At 40.2% G+C, this 13,423-nt stretch overlaps 1 protein-coding gene across 1 annotated transcript in view; it reads right to left on the bottom strand.

Annotated features, from left to right (window-relative positions):
* The window catches only part of LOC143012247 (glutamate receptor ionotropic, kainate 2-like), a 133,328-nt gene that overhangs the window by 114,247 nt on the left and 5,658 nt on the right, over positions 1 to 13,423 (bottom strand). The window lies entirely within an intron of this gene.

Here is a 13,423-nt window from a genome sequence, read left to right on the forward strand (position 1 = left end):
CTCCAACACCCACGATCAGCTCATTGTGTCATTTTTAAATCAGATGATCCTCAGGCAATCTATAAGGATTAGTACTCTGCTTGTATTATTTAAGGACGCTGAGAAATGCATTTTTAAAGAATGGACGCTTTTCACTGCATTTTATGCAATCTGGCTGACTGCACTACACTGACTGCCAACTACTGCTTCGTAGAGAAGATCAATTCACTAATGGAGGAGGAAGGTGTTGCTGACGCTGTATTCCTCATTCCGTACAGTTTCATCACAAGGTTCTTTTTCCTAACAGTCCACATTAAACTTTTCCCTTTCAAGTGGATAGATCATATCTAAATAATCAACTATATAGTATGTGTGTATATCTAGTGCTCTCAAATGCCATACTGGTGTACCTCAAGGGTCTATAGTGGGGCCACTTTTGTTCAGTTTGTACATAAATGATTTGCCTTCTGTGTGCTCTGCTGTGACATTTTATTGAATGCTGATGACACGGTGATCTATGCACATACACAGGAGGCTCACTCAGTCACTGTGCTACACGACAGCTAGACTGAAACAATCATGCTTCCAACTCAATGTGACCAAAGAAAACAACCTAGCACCAGATGTGATGATAGCAGGAGAGAAAAAAGTCATAGTCAAATAGGGATTAAATACAATTTTACATTTTATAGAATAACACCTGTTAGGATAGATGATCATGATCTCACATTTCACAAAGTGTTTGACAGGCTGAGCACAAGCCAATAACACTTACATCACACTCACCCTGGATGCTCGGGGCTCCAGAGACACTGGGAGTATAATTTGGATTTTAGATGAGGAGCCCTACTCTCTACATGTTGACTTCAGGGACATGTTCAGGATAAAGAGTGGAAGCAGGGGAAATGGTGAGCTAGTTCCATCAAGGGTGCCTGCCAAATACTCCACACATTTTTATCTCCATGTATTTAACACAAGCAGAAATGGAAAATGAGCATTGTGGTTTTGCAGTTTTGCATTTGAGCCATTTTCCTGACCAACAACACCTGAGTGCAGTGACTCAGCATTCTAACAGAAGCCGTGTTCTTTCTGCCTTTGGTCTGTTGATAACAAACCACGCTGCCACTTTGATGTATTGGGAGCTGTAGGTTGTTAGCAGAGAGATTCATAGGGTTCATTCTTGGGGCTGTTTGAGAAAAGCCTCTGTCTCAAAAACATTAGGATGAGATCTCATCATCTGACTGTGAGTAAGATGCCGCACAAGCATCATTCTCAATGTCTAGCATGTTGTGATGTTCAGTATGCTGGGAGACAGTATGCATTCTCAGAAGGAAAAAAAAGCTTCTTTGGATAAATAAAGGTCTATAATAGACTCTGGGCAAAGATTCCTGTTGTTTACCATGACTTCCATCCCACTCATACTGATTCTTGGCTGACTGCACCCTGAGAGATTGAAAGATTGATGATGGAGGACTGTGTGGGTGTTTGATGTAAATATGTGCTTGTCTCCTTCCTAATCACAGCCTCTTCTCCATCCAAACCGACAAACGGCTCTCTCCTGGAACACAGGCTATTATTTTCTGACTGAAAAATTGTGCTTTTGTGCTTTTCCTTGTTCCCCTCGAAGGAAAGTTGAGGCAACAACGTTACCCCAAGCCCCCTACGCTTAAGATGATCTTTCCCCCAAAATGTACCGTGCTATTATTGCAGATGTACATTTGTATTGTGTGTGAGATGCAGGCTAAAATGATGATAGCTGTCACACAAAAAGCTGCACGACAAAAAAACACAATAAAAATGTTGTGAAAATCTAGACAAACCTTACAATTTTGCTGTTGTTTAAAGAAAAAGTAGTTGAGTATAACAATTTTCAATGGACAGCAGCATCAGCACATGCAAAGATCATGCGGGAGGACATGAATCCTACTTGGTTCAATTCCCTGGGTCTGCTCTCCCATTGTGTCTTACAAACATGTAGTGTTGTTTCTTGCAGATGTGCTCAACCAACAAACAAATACAAAATACACATGGCAGCCATCACACATAGATGCGTGCATATTTAAACCTTTAACTTCAACCTTTAAACTTAAATCCTGAGCAGGAATCCATCTTGTATCACTCTGCCTGCATATGCAGCACAGAAGCTGCACTGCTGTGTCACTGCTGATTCTGGAAACCATGAAAATAAGGTGGGGGTGACTCACCAACTCGTATGAGACTTTCATCTCATGAATGTGTCCCCATTTCATTCACACCTGGCTGTGACAGAGGTCCAATCACACGGGAGAGCCAGACCAGGCTGATCAGATCTCATTCCGATCACAATGCATTGTGCAAACACGACTGGATACAGATTGAATGTTAATGGATGGTGGAAATGGTGTGTGAGTCACTTCTTGTTTGGTATGCATTGGCTCCTCATGCCCGGTTGTGGAGCAACCTTTGGGCTCCTACAGCCAGAATAACATAGGACTGAGCAAGATTTCAGCACATTGTCCACAGAGGCAAATGCAATAATACAAATAAAACTGATGAATACAATTGTTATGAATGATAAAAACTATTTCTCTTTTCAAACTGTTCTTGTGAAACGTTGGCATAACTTTTATTAGATCAAGTTAAAATTTAACTACACAATCACAGTCTTCAGCCCACTGATACTGGCAGATTAGACATCTTTTCAGAGCTGTGTGGGTGTGCACTGAATGTGCATGACATTACCCTAAACTGTTTCCTGCGACTGTTAAAGCAGAAGAAGGTGGACCTTTCATTTCTCTTTATACTGCATACTGGAGTTTGGTGACCTTGGGCAGCTTCATGCAAACTCAAGTCAGTGACACTTTCATTCAATGTTATTTCTTATCATTACATCTTTGTGTGGTCCATCCCTCCTGGTGGTGATGACATCAGCTATACATTAACCCTGAAAGAAGTTAAGGAAACTCGATCAGTGGGTCTGTTTATTCTTTATGAGCTGGAACCAAACAGTTTCACAGGCCAGTGGCTGGGATGCACTCATGAAATGCTCCATAGAGCTTTTAAAGTGATGCTTGAACACTTTGTTTTTTGTTTTTTCTCAACAATGTTCACATTACTGTTAGGTAATGAGGTTAGATTTGGTTGTTATGCAACACCAAATAGATTTTGGGTGGAATTTTATCTTAACACCTCACATGAAGCTATAGAATGTTGTTATTGTTACAGTTTCAATCAAACTGAAACAAAATCAAGTAAAAATAGTTGATCAGTGGTTCTTATACAATACAAAAATCTTAACATTTGTATATGAATTGTGTGAATAGTGGATCAGATTAGTTTAAACAAGTTCACAGGTGCATTGGTGCTAATGCATGTGCACTGGAAGGAGAGGAGTTCTCAGGTGGTGGGATGCGTCTGACCACAGGAGGACCCAGGTAGCCCTCCAAGCAAAGGTCAGGCATGTTTGGAAGATTAGCAATTAGTAAAAAAGAAAAGATCTACCAGATGCTTTTGAATGAAGTGATGATCACAACTTGTGTGTGTCTGTATCTGTCTTATTTTATGTCATTTCAGTATTCGATCGATCGTGGTTCATGTGTCCACACACATATACAGAATAATGGGGTGTAATCAATAATAGGTAATGGGTTGTGGAATTTATTGTCTGCACTGTAAAGTTGTATATTGTAGATTTATGTTGTAGAATAAAACATTTGTTCAGAGAAACGTACATCGGTTGGGTTTGGAGGTGGAATTTTGGTTTAATTTAAGGTCATTTTCAGTGTTCTTCAAATGGCTTTACATAATCTTTAAATCATGCCGTAAATAACCTTTAATTTAATAAAAAATGTAGCTTTTAAAAAATATCTAACCCCCTTGGTGTTTTCTAAACCCTGGCTGCGGCCCTGGTTGTGCAGCTGAATGTGTGACTAGAGGGCAGTCTTGGCTATAGTAGGGGAATTGTAAGATGTACCGTGTGTGTTCCAGTGATTTATTCAGCACCCTGCTGCACGCCGTGTAGTGGCTGGACACCCTGCTGGCTGCAATGACAGCTTCCATAGCAATCTACCAGCTACACAGCAGGACAAGACAAGCTCCCACATTTTGTCCTTTCTGTCGACAACAGGATATGCATCTTATTCTCTCTCTTTCTCTCTCTCTCTCTCTCTCTCTCTCTCTCTCTCTATGGAAAAGCTCACCTCAGGTACGTGTTAGGCCTCATTTATCATTTTATTCTCTGTCTTGTTCCATTCTTTCTCTATTTATTTGTTTTAAATAATCATTGATTTAATTTCTTTAATTTAAGTTTATGACTCAATTTAATCATTTTTTATCCTTCCTTCCTTTTTATTCATTTTCTTTATTTTATAATTTTTTTATATTTGGTATTTTTCAATTTGAGTACGTATTTGTAATATTTATTTTCTGGCTTTTGTGTGAATAGAATGTTCTTTATGGGTTTATTTATTTTCTTAATCTTATCTTTTATCCACCCTTTTTTTTTTTACTCTGTTTAAAGTTTGTGCCTGTTCACATCAGATATACTTACAAGACAAACAGGAAGGAGCATAACCTTAGAGTTCCTGCATGCCCCTTTAATTGAATACTTTCCTCTTCACGGTTGCTTTTATGTTAGAAAACATTATGTTGTCTTCCTTTATCTTTCACCAAAGCAGCAAGGTTTGTGCCGCATCTGAAAAATTCCGGGGAAGCAGAATCTAAACAAGCATGCTGGGGGAAAGACAAATAGAAAAGAAGAAAGAAGTAGGCCGGCTATGTTGGTCTCTCCTCCTTCCCTCCAGACGTGCAGACAAACACACAAACAGGCAATCAATTGAGAAACAGCCTGTTCCATGGAAGCATTCATCCTTTTGACTCGATGGGGTTTTTTGTTTTTTTTTGCCATGGAAAAGATTACAGCCATCCTTTGCCTCTGCCCCTGTGCATATCCCTCCCAGTCTCTCCCCTCGCTATAGCCATCACTCTCTAACAACAGATCAATCACAGCGACCATATGTGGTGATGTCATGTTCCTTAAGAGGGAAGGGGAGGTGCTTGTGGTGACCATCTGCTCCGGTTTGTGGAACATTCCAGTGCTTTAACATTTGCATGGCTGTCAGACGGATATTTAAGCCTAATTTCTCTCCTCTGAGCAGAAAAAAATGAAGTTGAAGCTAAATAACAAATCATGAAAAGAAACCTCTCTATTCTCTTAAAGTGTGTCTTTGTTTATGTGTCTTATGGGTTTATTTTCAAGTTGTAGACACATCAATATAACGACATCATGTAATTCTTTGGCTGATTTCAAGCTGAAATAGTTTAAATAGTCCTCCAATTCAGATACAAGAGCCACAGAAGGAATGAAAGTTTTGCAACTGCACATTTTACTTCTTCTTAATTCAAAATAGTGATTTTGATCTAATAGGGATTCTTATAATAATCATCCTACGCAGGTGTCAGAATTTGACAGTATTTTATAGGAGGGACCATAGCAATAATACAAAAATGGTGACAGATTAAAATATGAGTTACATTAAAATTTATTTTCATTTCCAAATGTAATTGTAGTAAATGATCTGTCATACTGTCATATTCTGGGTTTTTAGTGGTAGCACTTCTGGAAATACAAAGAAATAAAAGTATCCTCAGCTTTCATGCTTTTAAGGTGGATCGGAAATTTTGAATAAGAAGGTTGTGAAATGTTATTATGTCATAAAAATGTTATTGCTACATACTGGAACTGTACTGCAATCTGCAAAGGATTAAAGATTGTGTCCACAAGGGGGGAACAGTGAGGGCTTCTTCTTCTTCTTCTCACTTCTCGTAGCCACTGGAGAGCCTTAAAACTACTTCCTCCTCCTGCTGTAACACTCAAATACGATTCCACGCAATTACTCTTCCAGATAAATGTATCGGTGTAATTGAGTGCTGATCCATATGTATGCAGATACTCTCTTTACTGTCAACGTGAATTTAGTTGGTACTGAATTTTGCAGGAACATGAAGCACTTGAATGCAGAATACACCTGGTACCCATCATGCGCATGTATATACATGTATGTGGTAACTATGAAGTACAATCCTCTCTTAGATAGAGAGCTCTTACAAAAGTGTCTTGAGAAAACTCAGGCACTATAAAGTAAAAGTAACATTGTTGGATTGGCCTTTCTGAGCAAACAAAGCCTGCGATTTCAATAGCAATGCTTTACACACACCGCATGTCTCTGCGTGTCACGTCCATGCTGCTCACACTGAACAACAACGGGTACATTTGTTTATCAACTAACATCAAATAGAGCGTGATAGAGTGATGAAGGGCCTCTTGACAGCAGATCCACGAGTAAGATGGAGATATTTGGTGATTTCATGAAATTGGCTCATGAGACTTCAAACTGCAAGAGAGCTGATCGAAAATTACAGACATGCGTTTGTTCGCCCAATCATAGATCATAACAGCTTATACGGCTCAAAGAAATCTGCCCAAGCAAGGGTAAAAATAACATCTGCATTGTAGCAGTTGTTGTGTCTCGTTCTCTGTGTGCTATACATCCGTATATGCTTTCTGTTGAACATGCTCTGCTTCCTTTGATGTTCTAAATATGGAAGGTTTTGCTTCCTGCCTCCTTGCAGCATTCTAGCAGGTCAATTTCTGTCAAAACCTGAATTTGATGGTTGGCTTAACACTGTACAAATCTCCCCTTTTTTCATAAAGCTTCAGTATGGTATGTTTATCTGGATATATATAAATTCAGCTGCTCGTGTCATCATGTACAAGGCTGCTCTTTACATGGAATCTATGCGACAAATCCAAATCTCACATCTTCTTTGTCACCCTTAAACATAACAACACAATATCCCCGGGGGAGGCATCATCGCTGGAGTGAGGCCGTCCCAAGAAGCAGCAAGTTTTTACACCTCCTCTCCTGCTGCACGTGCCATGGAGCAATTACCACCATTAAACTACTCGCCACCTGTTAACTGCCATGTAAATATTCATCTGCAGCAGGGAGAGCATTCAGCCGCTGGTCTGCATGGTAATGACCAGACCAGTAAATCAGCGCTGTGACAAGTCACTGCTAGGGGACAGAGAAAAGGTTAGCGAGCTCATGAAATGTAAATGCCATGATACCGCAGGAAAACAAAGCGTGAAGAGGGATTACGCCAAACATTTGCATGAAATATGGGAAAGGCTGTAAGAGTTGCCATTGCTGTTGTCTGCCAAGTGTGTATAAATAATAAAAGAAAGACAAACATGTTTGTCTGTGTATGTACTGTGTAAGCCTCTAAACAAATGATCACAGTTGATTCTGAAGTCACAACTTTACCCAGTTGTGCTCTCATGTGGAAACGTTTACACTAAGGTTAATTAAGATGTAAATGGAAGCCATATTTGCTGCTGCATGTTGCATGGTTAAGCACAGGCTGGACGCACAGCGAGCCTGGAGACACACACCGATCTGTGAGTCTTTATATGTTAACTCTCTGGAGACTTAAATGGTTCTTGTAGTGAAACTTGACTGAATTTGCCTCAGTTGGACCTCCAAAAAAGCTGCACAGGAAAAACAAAACAACTTTACTAGACAGGGCAAGGTTTTCACAACCAGTCGAAACGGATCATCAGAACTTTGTCATCGTTGAAGAATCTTCAGGAACTAAGAACTAAAACAAAAAAACTGTTAATTTTTTTTTTTTACTTTTTAGAGCTTTTTCTAGAATCACGATCTGGATTCAGGTAATTTCTTCATTTTAGATCACTACATTTGTATAAATCTAATTTGTTCATATAAAACGCGTTTACAAAACATATAATACTATTTTCATTCATTGTGTGATACATTTTGAAACATTTTAAGAATTACCCAGAATTCAGAGGCGGGGAAAAAACTCAACATTTCCTAGAATTAAATGTGATTTCATTGATCAACTGGAAATTAAGAGGTGAACATATGCTGTAATATTGTTTTTCATATTCTGAATGGATTAGAAAAATTCAAATGGATTTAAGGATGCATGTTGAATTAACAATAGTACTAATCTAAAAATAACAAAAGTATGGACAAAATAAAACAACATGCATGAAACTCAGAAACTGGAATTCTTGAAACAGATCTGGCTTACCTGGCGTTTATTTATTTTCATACAAATTGCAATATAATTTATGAAAAATCTAATCAACTGCACTTGGTGGCTGCATTCGTTTCTTTTTCTTTTCATCTTTGGCCCATAACTGTTAGACCTGAAACAATTGTGTGCGACGTTTAGTTCTCGAGACCCACACACACACACACTGCAGCAATTGACACAAATACAGACAGAAATAAACACACTTTTGCTTTCTTTAAAGGGTGACAACAATCTAATTAGATATCTTGTGCGTATGTGACAACAATCGCCTCAGCATCATTCATACGCGCCCAAAGAAGAAAACACGTCATATTCTTTGACGTATGTCACAAGTAAGAGTTATAACTATATAAATATATTTAGAGAGTTTGTATACTTGTAGTCAGTCAGTCAGTATCACCACTTATCACATAGCACGTAACGGTGTTGCTCATATGCTTTTGCATGTCGACTGACTCTGATATACATTCATTAGTATAATTGTCTTCCTTGTTGTTGCAAAGGTCACAAAACAGACGGTAATTAAGTTAACATTCTACCTGTACTAATCAATATGAGTGAGTGAAACAGCTTCGGTGCCATAGGTGGATACACTGAATAATTACAGCTGACGATGAGTGTAATCCCAAACATCTCCTTTTATATAAACACTTGCCTATATCATCAGCAGTATAAGCGTTAGCGAGCTAACAAATGAGCTAGTTTCCCCCCTTTTCCTCGGCTCTTATCTTATGACATCATTCCTGTATTCATCGGGCTGTAATCTAGCTCTTTCTTTAGATGGGGGGCTCACGCTGTCCGGCCGCTACTGTCTAGACACCAGGACACCTAAAACCTGTGCATGTGGATCTAAAAAACTTCCATTTGCCTCATGTGCACTGGCTCCAGTTCAGGACCCTTTTGCAATTCGTTAGGGTTTGACATTAATGACCCATGACAGAGAGGTGTTTTAACATTCTGTTTGTAAATCAATATAACATTAAAAGGCGCCGGCTTTATGTCTCTCACAACTCTCCAGCTCATGTTTTATTGTCCTTGTGGTGTTTAGAGCTTTAGGTAACCTTTTAGGTAAAGCCACAGCCCGCACACATGAAACAGGTTGTGGGATGTTGGGAACATATTACAGATTCAATTTCACTTTGTGCAACTGGATATGGCCAAACAGTGGTGCCATCAAACACAACATGAAGACTCTGTGTGTGTGTATGTGTGTGTGTGTGTGTGTGTGCGCGTACATGTGTGTGTTTAAGCCCCATCCACATTGGATACCTCCTTTGTTTTTATTAATGGATTATCCTTTTTTTATGGGGGATCCTGAACATTTTTCCAGCTTTACCCTCTTCCTGAAGTCTCCATAATGATGCTAAGCAATTTTTTCTTTTTATCCTTTCAGAGATGAGACCACATCTGTCTCCGGTCATTATTTACACGCTTTTCCCCCATAAAGTACTCAAAGTCACACATGCACACACGGATACTCTCGCTCTCACACACACACACCCACGCACACAAACATCCTCTCCCTATCTCACGCCTAATTCAAACCTGCCTTATGAGTCCCCTGACGGATCCTCACAGAGTCGGCTCAACACATGCACACGGACATTCAATCACTGGAAAGCAGTGCAGGCCACATATAAATCCATCTAGTAAAGCGTCTTCCAGACCGTTCCCAATGCGAATGAGATGTCCCAAAGCCTCCTGGTGTTATCTAATGTCTGCAAAGACAAGATTGTGATCTATGCCCACCTAATTGTTGCACGGGGAGGTTTTATAAGCACTGCTAAAATAACAAATAACAAACCTTAGTGTCTTAATTTGCTTATAAATCCTTTACTTTGTTCTTGCTTTCCTAAACTGTAACGCAGATAATTGTTGCCAATAATGTTTTTCTACCTGTTTTTTCAGACAGGTGGGGTTTGCCACACAGTAAAATAGAGCCTTTTAATATCTTTTTGCGAAAATGATTTGCATATTCTTCACCCCAGTCTATCATTCACAGTCTGTGCGTCACTTTCATCCTCTCTTTATACAGAATATGTAGTTACCCTATCATGACTGACCAGTCTTGTGTGCTGTGTTGGCCGTGTCTGCTCTCAACAATAGCTGCTTAGCCGTGTCTGACATCTGTGGCTCCCCACAGTCAGGGTGAACGCCAAGCTGAATAATGCACCAGGGTGTCACCGTTGGGGGAAATACTCGCCATTCTGCTCTGCCTCTTCTGGTTACTGAATTTTGGACATATTATGCCGCAATCACGGTGAAAATGTTTAGAAATGCCATAAATTCACTTGTGAAACACTCCTGGCAAAACAAAATATGCTGTAGTATATACTTGGACAGGGAGCACAGGAATGGAACTACTGTAACTAATATGGAAGAACCATTGCCTTCTTATGGGGGAAAGATCCCGAAAATAGTATATAAATATTTGTTTTAGTTAGATGTGCTGTAGTGAGTGTTCTGTTTGTTTGTGGGAGTTTGCTTATTTTATCTTTTGACAAGAAACTTCTCCAAATACTTCACTTAACCACCAGGGTCCACAGCTTTTTTATAAAGTAAATCTTAAATGCACTGCCTGGTCTAAGTACACAAGTAAACAACTTTAGGATTTGAACCAAGAGTCATGGATGCATTTGTTTTAAAGACAGATTTCACATGACAAGAGAATGGGGGGGTAACTGCCTTCCACATCCGACGTGATGTGAGGAGTCGGGGGCCACATTGGTGTGCCTGTCACTGTGCCAGATTGCTCTCCATCCATCCCTCCACCGCAGGCTGCTGACCCCTGGGTGACCCCTGGGCCAGCAACTGGGGTGTTAATGTTCACCCTCACCAGGGTCACACTCAGCATGTTTACTTTACGACATAAGAGAAGGGACCTCAGATGGGAGTGCGGCCTCAGCAAATTGACCCCCCCACACCCATTAGAAACGAGGCTACTGAGTTGTAAAGGCCTCTGTTACGAGTCGTACAAGTTCATAATGCATACAACATACAGAGAGGTGCTTATTTATAGTCATTTTATATTTTTTCTCTATGGTGCTGTAGTGTAGCAGGAGGAAAAAAACAAAAATAATTCACTCATAAATAGTCTTGAGTCTTGATGGAACTTTGAAGTGTTTTCAACGCATTCGCAATTGATTTCAAATGCTCTCCATATGCTTTATTGTTTTACAACGTCAGCTATTTGCTTTTATGACTGGTTGTGTTTCCTGTCGTTCATTCCTAAATCGTTATATGACGTAGGTTATTGTTATCATCAAGCCATAGAGAGCCAACTGTCCGTTCCCTCCCTAAATCACAGCCGTGAAGTCAAAGCTGAAATGTGTTCAAGTGTGTGTGAAGCCCGGCCCACTTTGTGTACCTGCACACTGATTGGCTAAAACAATCATCATAACAAGTGACAGGTGGATTTAAAAAAAGAGCAGAGAATGGATAGCATGGTGATAATCTATTACAACAATTTGAGTCCATAGAAACTGGAGACTGGAAACACTCAAATCCAGGACGTAGATATGGAACACATTGCTGTTTTGGCCACGTCCAAATTTTGGGACGTGAAGGGAGAGAGTGTACAAGGAAATATAGTTAAAAGAGTGGAGAGAATAGATAACAACCTTAAACAGGAGCAACCCTTCCTTTTCAATAACAAAACCTGAGACATTAACAACATATTCAATCCCAGTCAAGAAATCCAGTGTGTAGGATTGTTTTCAAACATTACATCATCATCATCCTCACATAGGCTCTTAGGTTTAAATGTGATGTGGATGTAAAATCGTTTACCAGTATAAAGATTCATTTCACTTCATTTTCATACTATTCAAATTTATACTGTTCCAAAATAAGAAATTTGGATTGTGAGCAGGGTTTAAAATAACAAAACAAACCACTACATTAATACTATGCAAACCAGCAGTGAGCGTGTTGCAGCATGATGAGATACTCTGCACTGCTGTGAGTCGCTCTGCGTTAGTCTGTAGATATCATATTTTTAAGCAAGCATCACCATGTTCCTGTTGTGAGAAAATGTCCTAATTGTGCATTTGCATCAGCTTGAACACACATCTAAGTGTGTGTGTGCGTGTGTGCGTGTGTGCGTGTGTGTGCGTGCCTGCGTGTGTGCGTGTGTGCGTGTGTGTGCGTGTGTGTGCTTTTGTGTGTGTGTGTGTGTCTGTGCCAGCGTCGTACACGCCTCACTCAGGAGAGAATCTGGCGCCCACATTTGCAATTCCGCTCAATTTCAGCAAGAATCTCAGTAATCCCGCTGAAGAGCCGCGGTTCTCCCACAGTGACATCCCATAATGGCACTAACACCAGAGTGGTGGGCACCCAGTTACGACTCCCAGGCTCCATTCAGCGCACGTTCCCAATCCCCCAACCTGTCTGTATGCAAACAGAGCCCCCTCAGAGGAGAACACTGATCTGGCAGCCTTTCACTGAGCCCTGTGTAGACATATTTAATGCCTCAATAACCACTGCTTAAGACAGAGTGATGAACGCCAGGGGCTTTCATTACCACAAGAAGTTTATCCGCGCGCGCGTGTGTGCGTGTGTGTGTATAACTACAGTACATCCCTAAATACGGCTGTCATTTACCCATCGGGAATGTCAAGCTGTCGTTTTAACAAAAATACATATGGTAAAGCTTCTGTTGTATCAGGAGCATATGGCCTGGCTGATTTCTCCTCCAAAAAAAACAGCTAAACCTGCAAACCCATTAGCAGTGTGTATCATTGTTACTGATAACACAGACTGTTAGGGCTCATCCCCACTGCTGATTTTAGGATTTGAGTATTGGCTCTATTCATTATCAATAATAATAAGACATAGTATCTGCAGTCTTCATTGTCCTTGTGTGCAGCTTTTTTTTGTGTTCTGTTGGATTTGCCTCAGCCTGGACGTTACATCAAGTGCTTCCAAGCCAGAAGGCAAATGAGCTCTGCCTATGTTTGTTCATCTCAGTAAAGACCAGCTGCAACCGGATAGTAAATTCATGAATGACGTGTGGATGTGCAATCACATGCTGTTTCCAACATGTCAGTGTTGGTGCCCCGGTGGCAGACGGACGCAGAGAAAAATGAGTGAAGGATTTCCCCTCAACTGGTGTGTCTGCTGTGTGAAAAGAATTATCTACCATATTTAGCATGAAAAGTTGTGACCTTCCTAGTATTATGGTCTGTCTGCCAAAGACCTGTTTTGAAACAGAGGGCCTGAAAGTTAAAGTTACGTGATCTAGACTGACATTTGAAATATAAAACCCATAAATAAACACTCAAATATCCACACAAACAACCTAAAGCTTCCTAAAGATTCTGCTTACCTCCTTTTCAACTAA

The sequence above is a fragment of the Genypterus blacodes genome, unplaced genomic scaffold (assembly GCF_046128005.1).
Source record: "Genypterus blacodes isolate CSIRO-AG114 ecotype Tasmania unplaced genomic scaffold, CSIRO-AGI_Gbla_v1 ptg000143l_1, whole genome shotgun sequence".
Classification (NCBI taxonomy): Eukaryota; Metazoa; Chordata; class Actinopteri; order Ophidiiformes; family Ophidiidae; genus Genypterus; species Genypterus blacodes.